Source organism: Pseudochaenichthys georgianus, chromosome 23, assembly GCF_902827115.2.
Source record: "Pseudochaenichthys georgianus chromosome 23, fPseGeo1.2, whole genome shotgun sequence".
Lineage (NCBI taxonomy): Eukaryota > Metazoa > Chordata > Actinopteri > Perciformes > Channichthyidae > Pseudochaenichthys > Pseudochaenichthys georgianus.
Genome location: NC_047525.1, coordinates 5,848,878 through 5,863,065, shown reverse-complemented (window position 1 = coordinate 5,863,065; position 14,188 = coordinate 5,848,878).

Genomic DNA, 14,188 nt, shown 5'->3' with positions numbered 1-14,188 from the left:
TATCATAACTACATCTTTGATGTTTATAAAAAACCAAACCGTTTGAAAATTGGTTGAAAATTGAGCAAGCTATGGTTATTTAAATAGTAAACCATAATGTTATGAATGAGAGAACTCCCTGTAGCAAGATGGCGGCCAAGTGGCAACGTCGGTCTCCATTGGCCAGCAGCGCGGGTGAGTCATCTAGTGTTTATATATATCTATGGATGGTTGTACAGCTCTTTAAGTTGCGCCAGAGCCATATAATAGAAGAGTTACGACATCTCCGTTCACTCCAATGGACCACTTTTTTACAGCAATGGCGGATCGTGGAGCCTCTCAATCGTTCCCCGGAAGTTAGCGCCAAGGCTGGCAGAGCTGTAGAGTTGCAGCATAGTAGACCGTTCGTGACGGACTTTTAAAGGTAAGAAGAAGTTTAAAGATTTATATTGCGGATATTATCAGTACATCTGATTCAAATTAACATGTGTATTAAAGGATGTCAGTGGATTATCCCTAAATTAGTAGATTTAGGGAACGTTTACCGATAACAGATTAAGCTAGCATACCGAAGCAAGTTAGCAACACACGTTGAACAGCCTTTTAATTGTAAATTCCGTTCTCTTAATGTCATTTCGTCCAAAATGTTGAATTAGAGAAGAGGGGCTTCTAAACGGGATTGTATGCGGGGGTGGAGGGAGTTAAATATTAGATAAATATAACTTTGGTGCGTGTAAGAGTGAGTGTTTTTAGCAGAGCCATATTGTGTCCTTGTGATTCTGTTGATTATTACCTGTCTGTATAATGTTGCAGCTCAGCTGATTTTGGATTGATGGCAAAGGGAGAGGGACTTAAGTGAGAGTGAAAACACAAGGTAAGTTTAATACTACTGTTTTATATAAGTTAACACCTTATCTCCCAATCCAATAGGTCCAACATCCAATAGGTGTGCTGTGTGTGTATAACCCTTTCTCCTGTCTGTTACTCCTTCTTTCAGCACAAGAACCAGAGGGGGATTCAATGGAGCCTGAATACCTGCACTGAGACCCTCACCCTGCACCCTGAGTCTCAACTCTCAGTGTTTTTCAAGCCTTTCCCTGTTTTTTTGTATTAAACAAAACATTAAGCTTTCCTAATGGTGTGGTTTTCATTTTGTGAAAACGTGCAAATGCAGTGTTTGTATATAATTACATCACATATTTTGTTGCTGTTGGTCGTGAAATTGCTCCTGCTGACTTGAGCCAGCCATTTTTCCCTCCGCTCTGTGTCAGTGGGGAAGCCGTACATTCGTACTCCTTTCTCTGAGCGATTTGAGCATCCCCAGGCAGCACAGCAAACCATGGTGGCGACTAGGAGGCAGCACAGCAAACCAGGACAACACGGAGGAAAAGGCACCGACAAACTGCATGATATGCTATTCAATGTTTATTGAATTCCATGTATTTGCAATGGATGCAACACATTTAACATCATCATCATATGCTGCTGCTGCTGCTGCTGCTGCTGCTGCTGCTGCTAGTCCTTTGATAGTCACCTGTCGGTCTCCTGTCCTTTCTGAAAGCCATAAAGATGACATTAGTCATTTAGATAGCTTGTGTCCTCAATTACCAGGGGATTACTGAAGCTACCATGAATTTAAGAAAATGGTAGAAATGAATCTAATCTGAATTTTAAAGCATTACTTTAGATCCCCTCCCTCTAAATCAGTGCTACTCAAAGTGTGGTCCGCGGACCACTGGTGGTCCGTGAGCGCCCCCTAGTGGTCCGTGGGTATATTGGTAACATTTCACATTTGAAATAAATAAATACATTTCAGTTTTCCGCACTCTCCGCAATGGAACGAGCTTAAGTTTCACTTTCTATTGCATGATAAAGCCCAGGGCAACACCTTCATCACACATGTTGCCACTTGTTTGTACCACTTTCAGGCGATTTATAATCTGTTCTAGAAAAACGATGTGTTTTGGGATATTTGTGGAGTAAATGGTCCGCGAGTGTTTTTGTATTGGTTAAGCGGTCCTTGGTATGAAAAAGTTTGAGAAACACTGCTCTAAATGTATCAATAAACATTAGAAAGTGATGCTCCTGACTACCATACAAGTTTAAAGAGCCTGTGACACGGTTTTCCCCCATCATCCAAACCCATCAATTTGAGTACATATTGTCCCCTTGAAAACCGTTACTGAACTGATTTTGGATATTTGTACTTTGATAACCATTAATCTGCCTTCAATGTTGACAATTTTCTGGATCTTCTCGCGGATTCTTCAAGTCCCGCCAAATGATGGGTGACGTCATTGCGGGCACAGCGCTCCAGCTGCACCATTCAGGATCCCAGCGTCTGCATGTAAACCTTTATATATATACAGTCAGATGTAAACGCACGACGGCGCACACAGCAGAAAACTCAGACAGCGATGACAGGTTAATGTTGAACGTGTCTGAGAGCTCATATGAGGCTGAAGGATCGGTTTATGTTGTATCTGTTAGAAGTTTAGGAATGAGGTGCGTCAATATGGGCGATCATATGGTCATGTAGCCAGTGGTGGAATGGGACTAAAAATCATCCCGGGACTCTCGACCGGCCCACTTCGGTACCGCTAGTAAATTGTCAACGGGGGGAGCGGGGGGATGTAAAATACAAATATAATGTATAATGTCTGTGTCTTTGACATTAGCGCTGCTAGCCACCTGTGCCCTGTACTACGAAGCCAGTTCAACAGACCCTGGATATGTTTGAGTAACAAACAAACTAACAAACGAGATCTCGCTAAGCGGTCCTACGACGCTGGTTATCAACTCGGTAAATCAAGCCAGGGTTTCTCTCTCCAGCTGAGAGCGCGTTCACGTCTAAGACACGAGTGGATCTGACTTTAATTACATTTGTCTCGAGTGTTTCGTCAACATAATGTGTTAAATAATACTTCTGCATCCAGTCTGTGACACTGTGAGTGTTGCACGGCCAGATGAGGCTGGAGAAGCTGACTCAGATAAGGAAATATATGATATATTATGATATTATATGATCGATGATCTGATTGATGATGTAATATGAATGATAAGTGCGACACGTAGGCGTCTTCTCTGCATACGGCAGTTTAAACTGTATTTCCTTTATCCTGTAATATGACTTGAGAGATTTAAACTCCGCACACTGAGTTCATCTCTTTTCTATAGACGCCGGAGGCGGGCAGCGTCAGGTAAAAGAAGTTATTTAGCCTTCTCAAACCTGAGCCTCACGCGCCGCCTATGGGGGATGTGCTAGTTACTTATCCGACCGGCCCACTTCGGTACCGGCCCATCGGGATTCGTCCCGATGGCCAGTCCGCCACTGCACCCAGCCCACGTAAACTGTCAACGGGGGGAGCCTCGCTGCGGGGAAACGGTGGACCTAGTGTCCCGATCGGAGTGGGAATAATAATAATAATCCGTGCATTTTATCCATTAATTTCCCCAACATTGTGGTAAAAAACCACACGTTTAATCCACGTTGGTGTACTACAACTACAAAAAGCATCGGTTTGGTTTCTCATCAGTAAATGCAGACCGGCTCAAACAAACGATTTTTAATCATCATCCTCACTCATCATTTAATGTATCATATGTTCGCCGAATTGACATGAAAGCACTAATAAATGTAGTTTCATCCACTTGAGTTTATAACCACAAAAATAATCGATTTGTTTTTATATCACATCCGACGGGAGGAAATTCAGCAGCTCTCACTCCCGATTTTTAATCCTAATGTAATCATCATCTTCACCACGATCATTTATGTGACCCAATAAACACGGACATACGATGATATAAAGTTAATACAGATATATTTCAGAAGTATGAATAATGGAAGCACATATTTTAATATCTTCGCCGTATTTGATCATTTTACGAAACGGAAAATACTGGAAACTGTAGATCCTGCTCAACAGGATGTATATGTGTATTTCTGTCGAAAGTACTGGCTTGAAACTATATGCCAGTCTTTGTTTCATGCAAAAAGACCCAATAAACACGGACATACGATGAAAGAAAGTTAATACAGATATATTTCAGAAGTATGAATAATGGAAGCACATATTTTAATATCTTCGCCGTATTTGATCATTTTACGAAACGGAAAATACTGGAAACTGTAGATCCTGCTCAACAGGATGTATATGTGTATTTCTGTCGAAAGTACTGGCTTGAAACTATATGCCAGTCTTTGTTTCATGCAAAAAGACCCAATAAACACGGACATACGATGATATATAGTTAATACAGATATAATTCAGAAGTATGAATAATGGAAGCACATATTTTAATATCTTCGCCGTATTTTATCATTTTACGTAACGGAAAATACTGGAGACTGTAGATTCTGCTCAACAGGATGTATTTACCAGGGAGGGGGTGAGGTAATCTGGTAAACGGAGTGATACGAAACGAGACGAAAAGAGATGAAGAGGGACTGCGGGAAATGGAGAGAGACGAAGATATACGAAGACAGGCGGCGGGAGACGAAGAGAGGCGGCGGGGAGACTGCGATTGAAGTAAAGTGACAGACAAACATTGAGAATTTAGATATAGTTAGATAGATTTAGAGTTTTGAAGATTCAACTATGATGAAGAGAACTCTGAACGTGAGTCAAGCTTTAAGCTTGTTTTTTGACATGGAGGAGGAGGAATCTGTGATGTTGCCCTCTGTGTCGTAGTTGACAGAAACCGCTTTGAAGCGTGGCACAGATAAAGACAGAAAAAACTGATTTGTGTACATAATGTGTATATATATATATTTGTATTATATTTATAATAACACTTTTGCCTTATCAGAATGAAATCCCATGCTACCTCAATCAAACGTTCACATTATCATAGTGACATCCCATGTATATATTTCCAGCTTTTAAATGGTTTCGTTGTGTATGTTTGTGTTACCTATATGAAAAATAATATCATTTTCAAAATCTGTTTTTACGTTTTTTTTGTGATTTTGGGTCCAAAATGTTCATATAGTAGAAGATCACTGCTCTAAACAAAGTCAAAAATCCTACAGCCAAACGAAATAAATATAATTAATTATGATGAATACGTTAAGTCTTGTTCATTGTTTTTCACTTTTATTAAATGTTTGATATTTCCGGTGGAAATGGTGGACTATCGGACATTCAAAATGCAGCATATTTTCACTCTTACACACATATATTCTCCTTTTACATACATACATTTTCACTCTTACACACATATATTCTCCTTTTACATACATACATTTTCACTCTCACACACGTATATATTTACACTCACACATTCATACATTTTGCTCTCATATTATCATATTTCAATGCACACATTCATATATTGTCACTCACACATTCATGCATTTTGTTCTCATATTCATATAATGTAATGCTCATATTTATATATTTTGCTCTCATGCGAAACAAAGTATGTCATGGTGGTCAGCTGTTAAACACAAAAGTGTATCTTAAGGGCTGTAAATATAATATATAATATGCAAACAAAAACCTACAGACTGGGGGATGGGAGATCACAGGAGTGGGGGGGGGGGGGGGAGAGCTGTGGAATGTGACCCTTGGGAGAATTCCTCCACACATTCCGATGGCCAATTCGTTTTAAACAAAGAGTTCGCAACACAGGACAGCATAGGCAACATGGGGGGTGGGGGCTGGTGAACGGTCTGGTCAATGTTTGTAAACACAATCCCCAGGATGTGTCCTAATCAAACCAAAAGAGAAAATGCAGATATCATTCTCTCTCTCGACTCGCTGGTATCTCGAGCTGAGCGCTCATTGGTGTTCATACTGCTCACAGGCTGGGCTGCTGTGTATATCTAGTGTATTCATACTGTACCCCTCCTCACTGTTTATTCATCATTCAAACATTTACACCTTCCTTTTTTCCCGTCAAGAGGTTGAAAAAGATTGAGTCCTATGTTTCCAATTGGTTCCCAAATCTGAACATCTTCAGTGGCATAAGATCAGGAGCCGGGTAAATGAGAGACTGAGGAGCCCCCGAAAAACAGATCCCGAAATAGCTCGTCCTGGTTTCCGCAGCAGATAGGCCTACAGTATGGTGTCTGTTATGTCAGTTATTTTAAATAAAACGTTGAAAACTGAACTTGAAAATTGTTTCCTCTTTTTATTTTATTTATCATTTTCGGGACGGGGAGACGTGTGTGATTAAAAATTAATTTGCAGAAATGTAAAGTGATCTACCTAAGTTCTATTCATATTCTTGACGGGAAGAGCCGTGTACATGGGTGGCCATATATGCATTTGAAAAGCAATATAAATCACACAGTTATTAGGCTATAAAAGCACCATCGATAACCATTACCTTTATCCAATTCAAACTTTGGACGGGAAAAAAGGAAGGTGTACATGGTTGGGCTATACTGTAGGCCTACTGTATACATACAAAGGCCATTAAAGATAGAGTTCTTCTGGAAATGTTCACATCAGGCCAGAGTCCTGCATCGGGTGACCCGCAAAAAAGGTGATTCGCGGGTGGTATTTTTTCAAATGCTTTTTTCCGGGTTCGGTTCTGGGTAAAACAAAGATGATGCGGGTCGGGTCGCGGGTATTGCATAATAAATATATTAAAATAATAATAATTTAGTTTAATGTTTAAATCCTCAGACTTCTCCCCCGCGGGACCGTGCATAATCATAACCTCTGCAGCGCATCAATCTGCTGCTGTGCGCGCCACATTCGAAATGGCTGAGGTGAAGCTCTCTAGTGGAGAATACAGCATTTTCAATAACACTTCCTTAAGAGCGAAATCCAACGTCTGGGAGGCTTTTGGTGTCATCCTAGATGGAGGAAATAACCAACATCCCACGCTTTTTGAGACAAATATGCAACTGCATGTGTTAATAATTGCACGTTTTCACTACTCATATATAGGCTAGGCTATGCGGGTTCGGGTCGGGTTGCGGATCTTGTGCCGACGGGTCGGGTCGGGTTGCGGAACTAATTGGCAATATCTGCAGGTAGCGGGGCGGGTTCGGTATTGCACGTCGCAGGGCGGGAGCGGGTCTTGAAAATCAGACCCGTGCAGGACTCTGCATCAGGCACCTTCAAGTTAAACAATACTACAGTAAACAATTAACACAGTAGGCCTAAATTATGTGGATTAAACCACATTTATTTCGTTAAAAATAAACGAAATATGATTTTGTTTGAATGATTAAATGTCATCAGGCACCTTCAAGTTAAACAATCAGGTGCACACTTGAATGTGCCGCCACCTCCGGACTCGGCTTAAAGAATGCACAAATGTGTTTAATCATTTATGTCAGATATGTACTAAGTAGCCTAAATACATTTGTTCCTGCTCAAGATTAGATTCAACTTTATTGTTATTGCACATATTGCAGGTAGGCCTACTGAGACAACGAAATGCAGTTTAGCTTCTAACCAGGTGCAACAAGCAGCGAAAAGTAATGTGCACAATACTACAGTAAACAATTAACGGGAGGGCAATGATTTGTTCGCCATACAGAGCTTGTTACATAACTTAATCCCAGAGCCAGCTCAAGCCTACATGATGGCGACTTAAACCCTGGAAACTCACGATAGCCACAATGCGTGCCCTGCATAGGAGCCAGATATTTCTGACCCCCATAATTGCCCAGCTGCTGCAACAATTGCCTCAAAATACACAGGCTTATCAGGGTGCGGATAACTCCCAGCAGTTTCAGGGACAAAACCGCACACAGCAGTATCAAAAACAGGGAACATCACAGGGTTATCAAAACAAGAGCAGACAGCAGCAGAACAATAATTCCAAAAAGTTGATGCCATGTCATGTTTGCGGTGCAACGGACCACTGGGCGGGGCAGTGCGAAAAGAGGTGGGGAGCTCAGCAGAACACACAATCCTTGCCTGCTCTCCCCCAGCCCCCCCGGCATCCTGCATTATTGCCGCCCCCCCCCTTACCAGTCACTACAACAGACAGGCTCAACATGGGCAAAACGGTCAGCAGAGTGGATTTAATAGAAGATAGGGGTACCATGGAGAAATAGGATCAGATTCACAGCATTTCCCCATTCAAGCAGCAACAATTCGCCTTTCCAATAACCCGCGTGAAGATCCGATTATGCCCGTTGATTTTAGTGGTACGGCTGTAGATATTTTGATTGAGTGGAGCCACATTGTCTGCATTACGTACTAAGGATAACGTGTGTGAAGCAACTAATGATTTTGTTACAACAATGGGCGTTTCTGGCATTCCTATGTCCGAGCCCATTTCAGAGAGTACTAATGTTTCAATCGAAGGGTCAAATGTGCAACACTCTTTCATTATTTCAGATGGAAGTCCTATTAATTGAATGGGCAGAGACTTACTTTGTAAGTTACAGGCAACAATACATTGCACTCCAGATGGATTGTTTTTTACTATTCCTGACAGCAAAGTCTATCAAGCTGTCCAATTCATTCAATCATCTCAAGACAACCTTTATTGTTGGTCATTTCCAGATTTCAACATGATTTCTGTTTTCTCCACAACAGGGATTCAGAAAATAGCTAGCATTTCCCCTGTGTGTGCTTCCTTAATGTCCCTTATGCGGCCTGTGTTGAATTGTCACTGCACAGCTGCTTTTAACCCGTCAGATGACTATGCGCTATCAGTAAGAGGTTTTTGCAACAGCTCAGATCAGTTGGAATGCGAGCAGTTTCTATTTTTGGGACCCCAGGGGTGTGCATTGCCTGTTAGGCTCACACCCTCACAGCAGGGCCTTCTGGCTGTAGAAACTATCCCTCACGTCACACTAGCTGTCACTCCAGGCAGTGGTCCTAAGGAGGTGGGGGCTATGGCAGCCCACTGCCATGCTTGGCTGGAAGCTGCAACAGCTTCTCTCCCACACACACACACACACACACACACACACACACACACACACACACACACACACACACACACACACACACACACACACACACACACACACACACACACACACACACACACACACACACACACACACACACACACACACCTGCTAGGACGCCCTGCTAGATGAAGCTGCTGTGAAAATCCCAATGACAGGGGGTGAGGTCTCTCGCCCCTCTGAGGGAGAAAATAAGGTGCTCTTATCGAAGAGTGCAGACGACTTGACCACTCAGGCCCCAGACCCTGAGGGCAAAACAACACCGACGGGCAAATCAGTGCCTAGCGACAAGGACAGGTTGTATCCAATCACCACACAGACATTCAGTATGGTGCGAGAGACACAAAGAGAGAGAAAAGGAGGGAGAATAAGGAGGATTGTCTCTCTCCCTGATCATGAATCAGAGACTATTTCTTTTAACTGCCCAACTTCAATATGTGACCCATCCAACTGTATTATTGTGTTTCCTGGGTCTTTAATCAACGGTGACGGTCACCCGACGTGGGTGATGTATCCAAAGAACCAGTACCATTGGTTTAGGGTCTCATCAGAGGGGGTAAGAATAGCTTTCAACACCATTGAAAATATGCCCCCAGAACTGTGGTGTAGCACTATAGAACAGTTTAAGACACTGGTAAGGAATGAGGTAAAATGTACAACGAGGAAACCAGATTACAAGGCTCCCAATTCAGGTATCACTGCATGCACATTTACTGGACCAGATAGCAAAACAGATATTCTATCCACTCCACTTAAACAATCAGGAGGTGATGTAGATTCTTCAAAAAAGGCCTTAATCACTCGTTTTAAACAAACTAAAAGTATGAAAACCTGATGTACTGATATGATTCTGTTTTCTTCAAGGTTGTGTCTTCCTGGTCGAATGTACTTATTGTAAGTCACTTTGGATAAAAGCGTCAGCTAAATGCAATGTAATGTAATGTAATGTAAAAGTAATTCTGCAATAAGTTTAATGTTAGACTACGCACATGAACGCAATGTTAGCAACTGTGGGCTGTGCCTAAATATGCCAGAATCCATGCATTCTCCCATGTTTAGCCCAATTCCTTTCACGAAAGCTGACTACGGTCTAGTGAGCTGGAATGACATAGCATCCAGAATTAGCGATGAGGCTGAGGATTACACTCCTTCCTACCCCATAGACTCTGAGCAACCTTTACAGTACGAGGGCTTAGTCTCCCTCATTGTTGATACAGTAAATACAAATTACCTGCCTGACGGTTTCAAACGGTTGATGTTTTTAAAATTAATATATGTGAAGAAATACGTTAACCTAGCTTTTGAATACAGATTCCAGTTAGCTCTAGCCCAGACTAATTGTTCGGCTAACATTACAAGTGCAATATGTACAATGCAACCACACACACCATCTTTGTTGGTTGAAGCCTTGGTAACAGTGGACTCCGTTGAGTTAAATTAGCCATACGCAGGGTTGTCAAGACCGCCCTCCAGGCCCCACAGAGGCTAGTGGGGTATTCAACTGTAGATGACACAATGTTGATGTACGTCGCCAAGCTTCCAGACCCATGGGTCTCCATCGCAGTTTCTGCACCATGGGTACCCCCATTCAGCGATTGACAAATTGATTAAAGTTGACACTCAGAATAAAGAACAGATGTTTTGATTTTTCCTTGAATAAAGAACAGACGTTTTGAATTTTCCTTTTCAGGTTGTTATACAATAAATGTCTGATTCTTCCTTTTCAGATTTTGAACAAATGTATTTGAATAAAATATATGTACTACTAAGTGTCTTACTCTTGAATAAAGCATAATGAAGTAAACGTAAAGTAATGTTAAAGATTGAGGACACTGCAACTTTACAGATTACAGATTGATCGATTCATCACTGTGAATGTATACCTTAACTGGGAATTTTAGCTGGATCTCTCATGATTCTGATTTTATACCTCAATTGGATTTCTTATAATCCTAAATTCTAATTGTGTTTTAATAAGTAATTGCCTTGAAGTAAATCTTTGAGATGTAAGATGATTTTGAATTTGTGTTTGATGAATGAGATTAACTGAGTGATAAATTATAAAACATCTTATTTTTGAAACATATATTTTGCTATTATATTTTTGTATTTCATGTGAGTTTAATTGTGCTTTTGACAAATGATGCCAAACACTGAAGAGAGATGATTTTTTTACATTATGATTGACTGTTTCAAACATGGTGATTGAAATGTTTTCAATCTTGTTTTACTTTTTGATGTAATTGATGTATGTGAGCCCACACACCTCTGAAGACGTTTATTGATTTAAATATTGACTGAAATATTATTAGACTAATGTTAATTGGTTATCATACATTGATAAAAAGAAAGGAACTGTCAAAGAATATTTTAAGGAGATCTATTTGTGTTCTGAGGTTTTCAGCTTTTCTGGTAGACGGTTACCAATCACAAAGATATGCATTTCGTTGAGTCGCATGTGCCCTGTCTGTAACTTGAGGAGGAAAAAGGTCAAGAGGTCCTCTGTCTTCCTGTGGGGGAGAAGTTTGGCTCATGAGGCTTGGTAATAACAAACCGGTCTTTGTTCCAAATGTCTGGGAATGATTAGGGCAGCAAAGGGCGGGCTTTTAGGTCCCTCCTTTTCTGATGTATAGATCTGTGTTTCTGCTTTTGTCTTCAGAGATTGCTAGGTGTCTTCACATGCAAGTGTGATATACTTTGTGACCTCTCCGGCCGTTATTCTACTCTTAATAAATATCAGTGTTTGACATCAGAACTCCTGCTCGTCCTGTGTCTCCTTCATGAGTCGGTGACTCCCAAAGCATTGCTACACAGAAGTTTCCTCCACAGCATCTATGCGCAAACGTGTACTTAGCTTTTCAACAGTTTCTGTAGTGTAGTGGTCATCACGTTCGCCTCACAAAAGGTGGTGAGCCGTGTATACCCATAGAAGACTTTCTATTGGCCAGAAGCCTCTTCAAAAGAACGCCGGTTCGAATCCCACCTGGCCCAAACAAAATTTCCCACATTCAGTTTCAAAATGTTGCTCATTTTACACAAACACTACATTTACCTTTTCAAATGTTTAAAGTTAAAGTTGAAACCGATATTTGGAGTTAGATGTGAAGAAGAAGCCTTCATCACAGTTGGCATAGGGGCATGGTAAAAGGCACACTGAGGGTAACACACATCAAATAAAACCCAAGTCATTGTTTGTTCAAACCTAATTTATTGGAAGTCTTTTTGCAAGTAACCTGCTTACCCTCTCCTTCAAGGCTGTGAAGGCCAAACAGAGCCACAGAAAGAAGCAGCCTTAAGTAGAGGCTCAATCAGTGGGAACACCTGTGCGCAATTGGAGCATACCATGTAGTGCATGGGCGCGGGTGGCACTTTTCTGAGGGTAAGCCGCGTATACCCATAGAAGACTTTCTATTGGCCAGAAGCCTCTTCAAAAGAACGATGGTTCGAATCCCACCTGACCCAAACAAAATGTCCCACATTCAGTTTCAAAATGTTGCTCATTTTACACAAACACTACATTTTCCTTTTCAAACGTTTAAAGTTAAAGTTGAAACAGATATTTGGAGTTAGAAATGAATTATTCTTTGCTTGCTGCTTCTTATAATAGTTATTTTAATCTTAATATATAGCAATAATAACACAAATAATGATATCTTAATATTAGTGATAATAATGTTTTATATAATATCTTTGTATTTTTACTTATAATTAATATTTTAAAATGTTGATTGGATAGATGTTTACATTGAGCATATGAGTGTGTTTCATTGTTTCATTTTCTATCACTATTACTTCCTCTATCAAGTAAAGACAGCCACAGTGATGCATTCAAGATCATTTATTCAAAAACAGAAATATTAAAAATAGAACAACAAATATATAAAAAACACTGAAACCACAATACAGAGAGAACAATCAGATCCTGAAAAAAGGATTGAACCATATTATATTCTTTGTATTTTTGGACTATATGATATGTTGTATTGCACCTTAATATTTAATATATTATAATTTAGCAGAAGATAGTGTATTGTTTTGATATAGATTTATTTGATCTCACCACCATCCATTATCTGAAATGTTTTTCACCTCATGCTCTCGTATGGTTACTATTCTGCATTCTATTCTCATTTTAGTGATTTATACCCTCTTACTTGGTATTTGTTTAAATGTATTCTAGTGCAATAATTAGATTTATTCTAGTGCAATTATTGTTCACTTATTTATTCTAGTATAGTATATAACATTCTAGTGCAACATTTAAATACATTACAAGTTTAAGGCCCCAGCACTGACAAGGTTGGAGTGGAAGACCCATAGAAATCCTTGAAATGATTATTATTCTTTATTATGAATTGAGTTTTTTGAATGAAAAATGAAAATACCCTGTTGTATTTACTTGTGAATCCCAATTATTTGAAATAGTAAAACATAATGTCTATATGTGTTTGGAAACAGGTAAAGCAGAGAAACAGTATACATATATAGCAAGCACATCTTTCATTCAAAGGTGTGGCATGATATCTTAGAGGGTAAGAAGCGAGGTGTTCTAAGCCACTGCAATATTTAAAATGCCAAATCCTCGTATGACAGTCTAAAAAAAAGCATGCAAAAACGGAAAAACACTTCCCATCATTGCTGACATGTTAATTCCTTCAGTTAGTTGGAGAACAGAATAACACAAGCATCAGAACAGACCAGAACACGGCCAACATAATAAACTAGTTGAGAATAATAATGGCAGGGAAAATCTGTTGGAAACAGTTAACCCTCCACACTGCTGGAGAAAAACCTGTTGGTGTAGACACAGCCGGGGCTCTGGAGACTGCTGCTGGCGGCCCTATAAAGCACAGGTGACAATGAACACAGTGTTAACATGTACAGTGCGTTTATATAATCACTGTATATCTAACTGGATCCACCTACTTGGTTCAGTGTAGAGTTTCGAAGGAGACAGATCCAACATCGCCCTCTCCAGCTCCTTGTCCTCCTCCATCACTAGGAGATTAAACAATAACATGTATTATGTCAATGTCATGTTCACCTTAAAGCAGTATTTGCATATTACTGTGAGCTGACCTGGAGTGCTGGATGTCAGAGTGGAGGTAGCTGATGCAATGCAGCCTTCAGCCGGTGGTGGACAGGACTCAGCCCTCTGCTGCTTGAGGATGTACTGCTGAAGGGTGTACATCTTGCTGTTAGTGATGCACTTCACTCCTAAAACAAAGGCAGCATAACCATCAGCCCTGCTATCCCAGATCTGCTTCCAGGTGTCTTTGGCCCTGGCTCCAAAGCCGACAGTATGTTCCCCCTCTG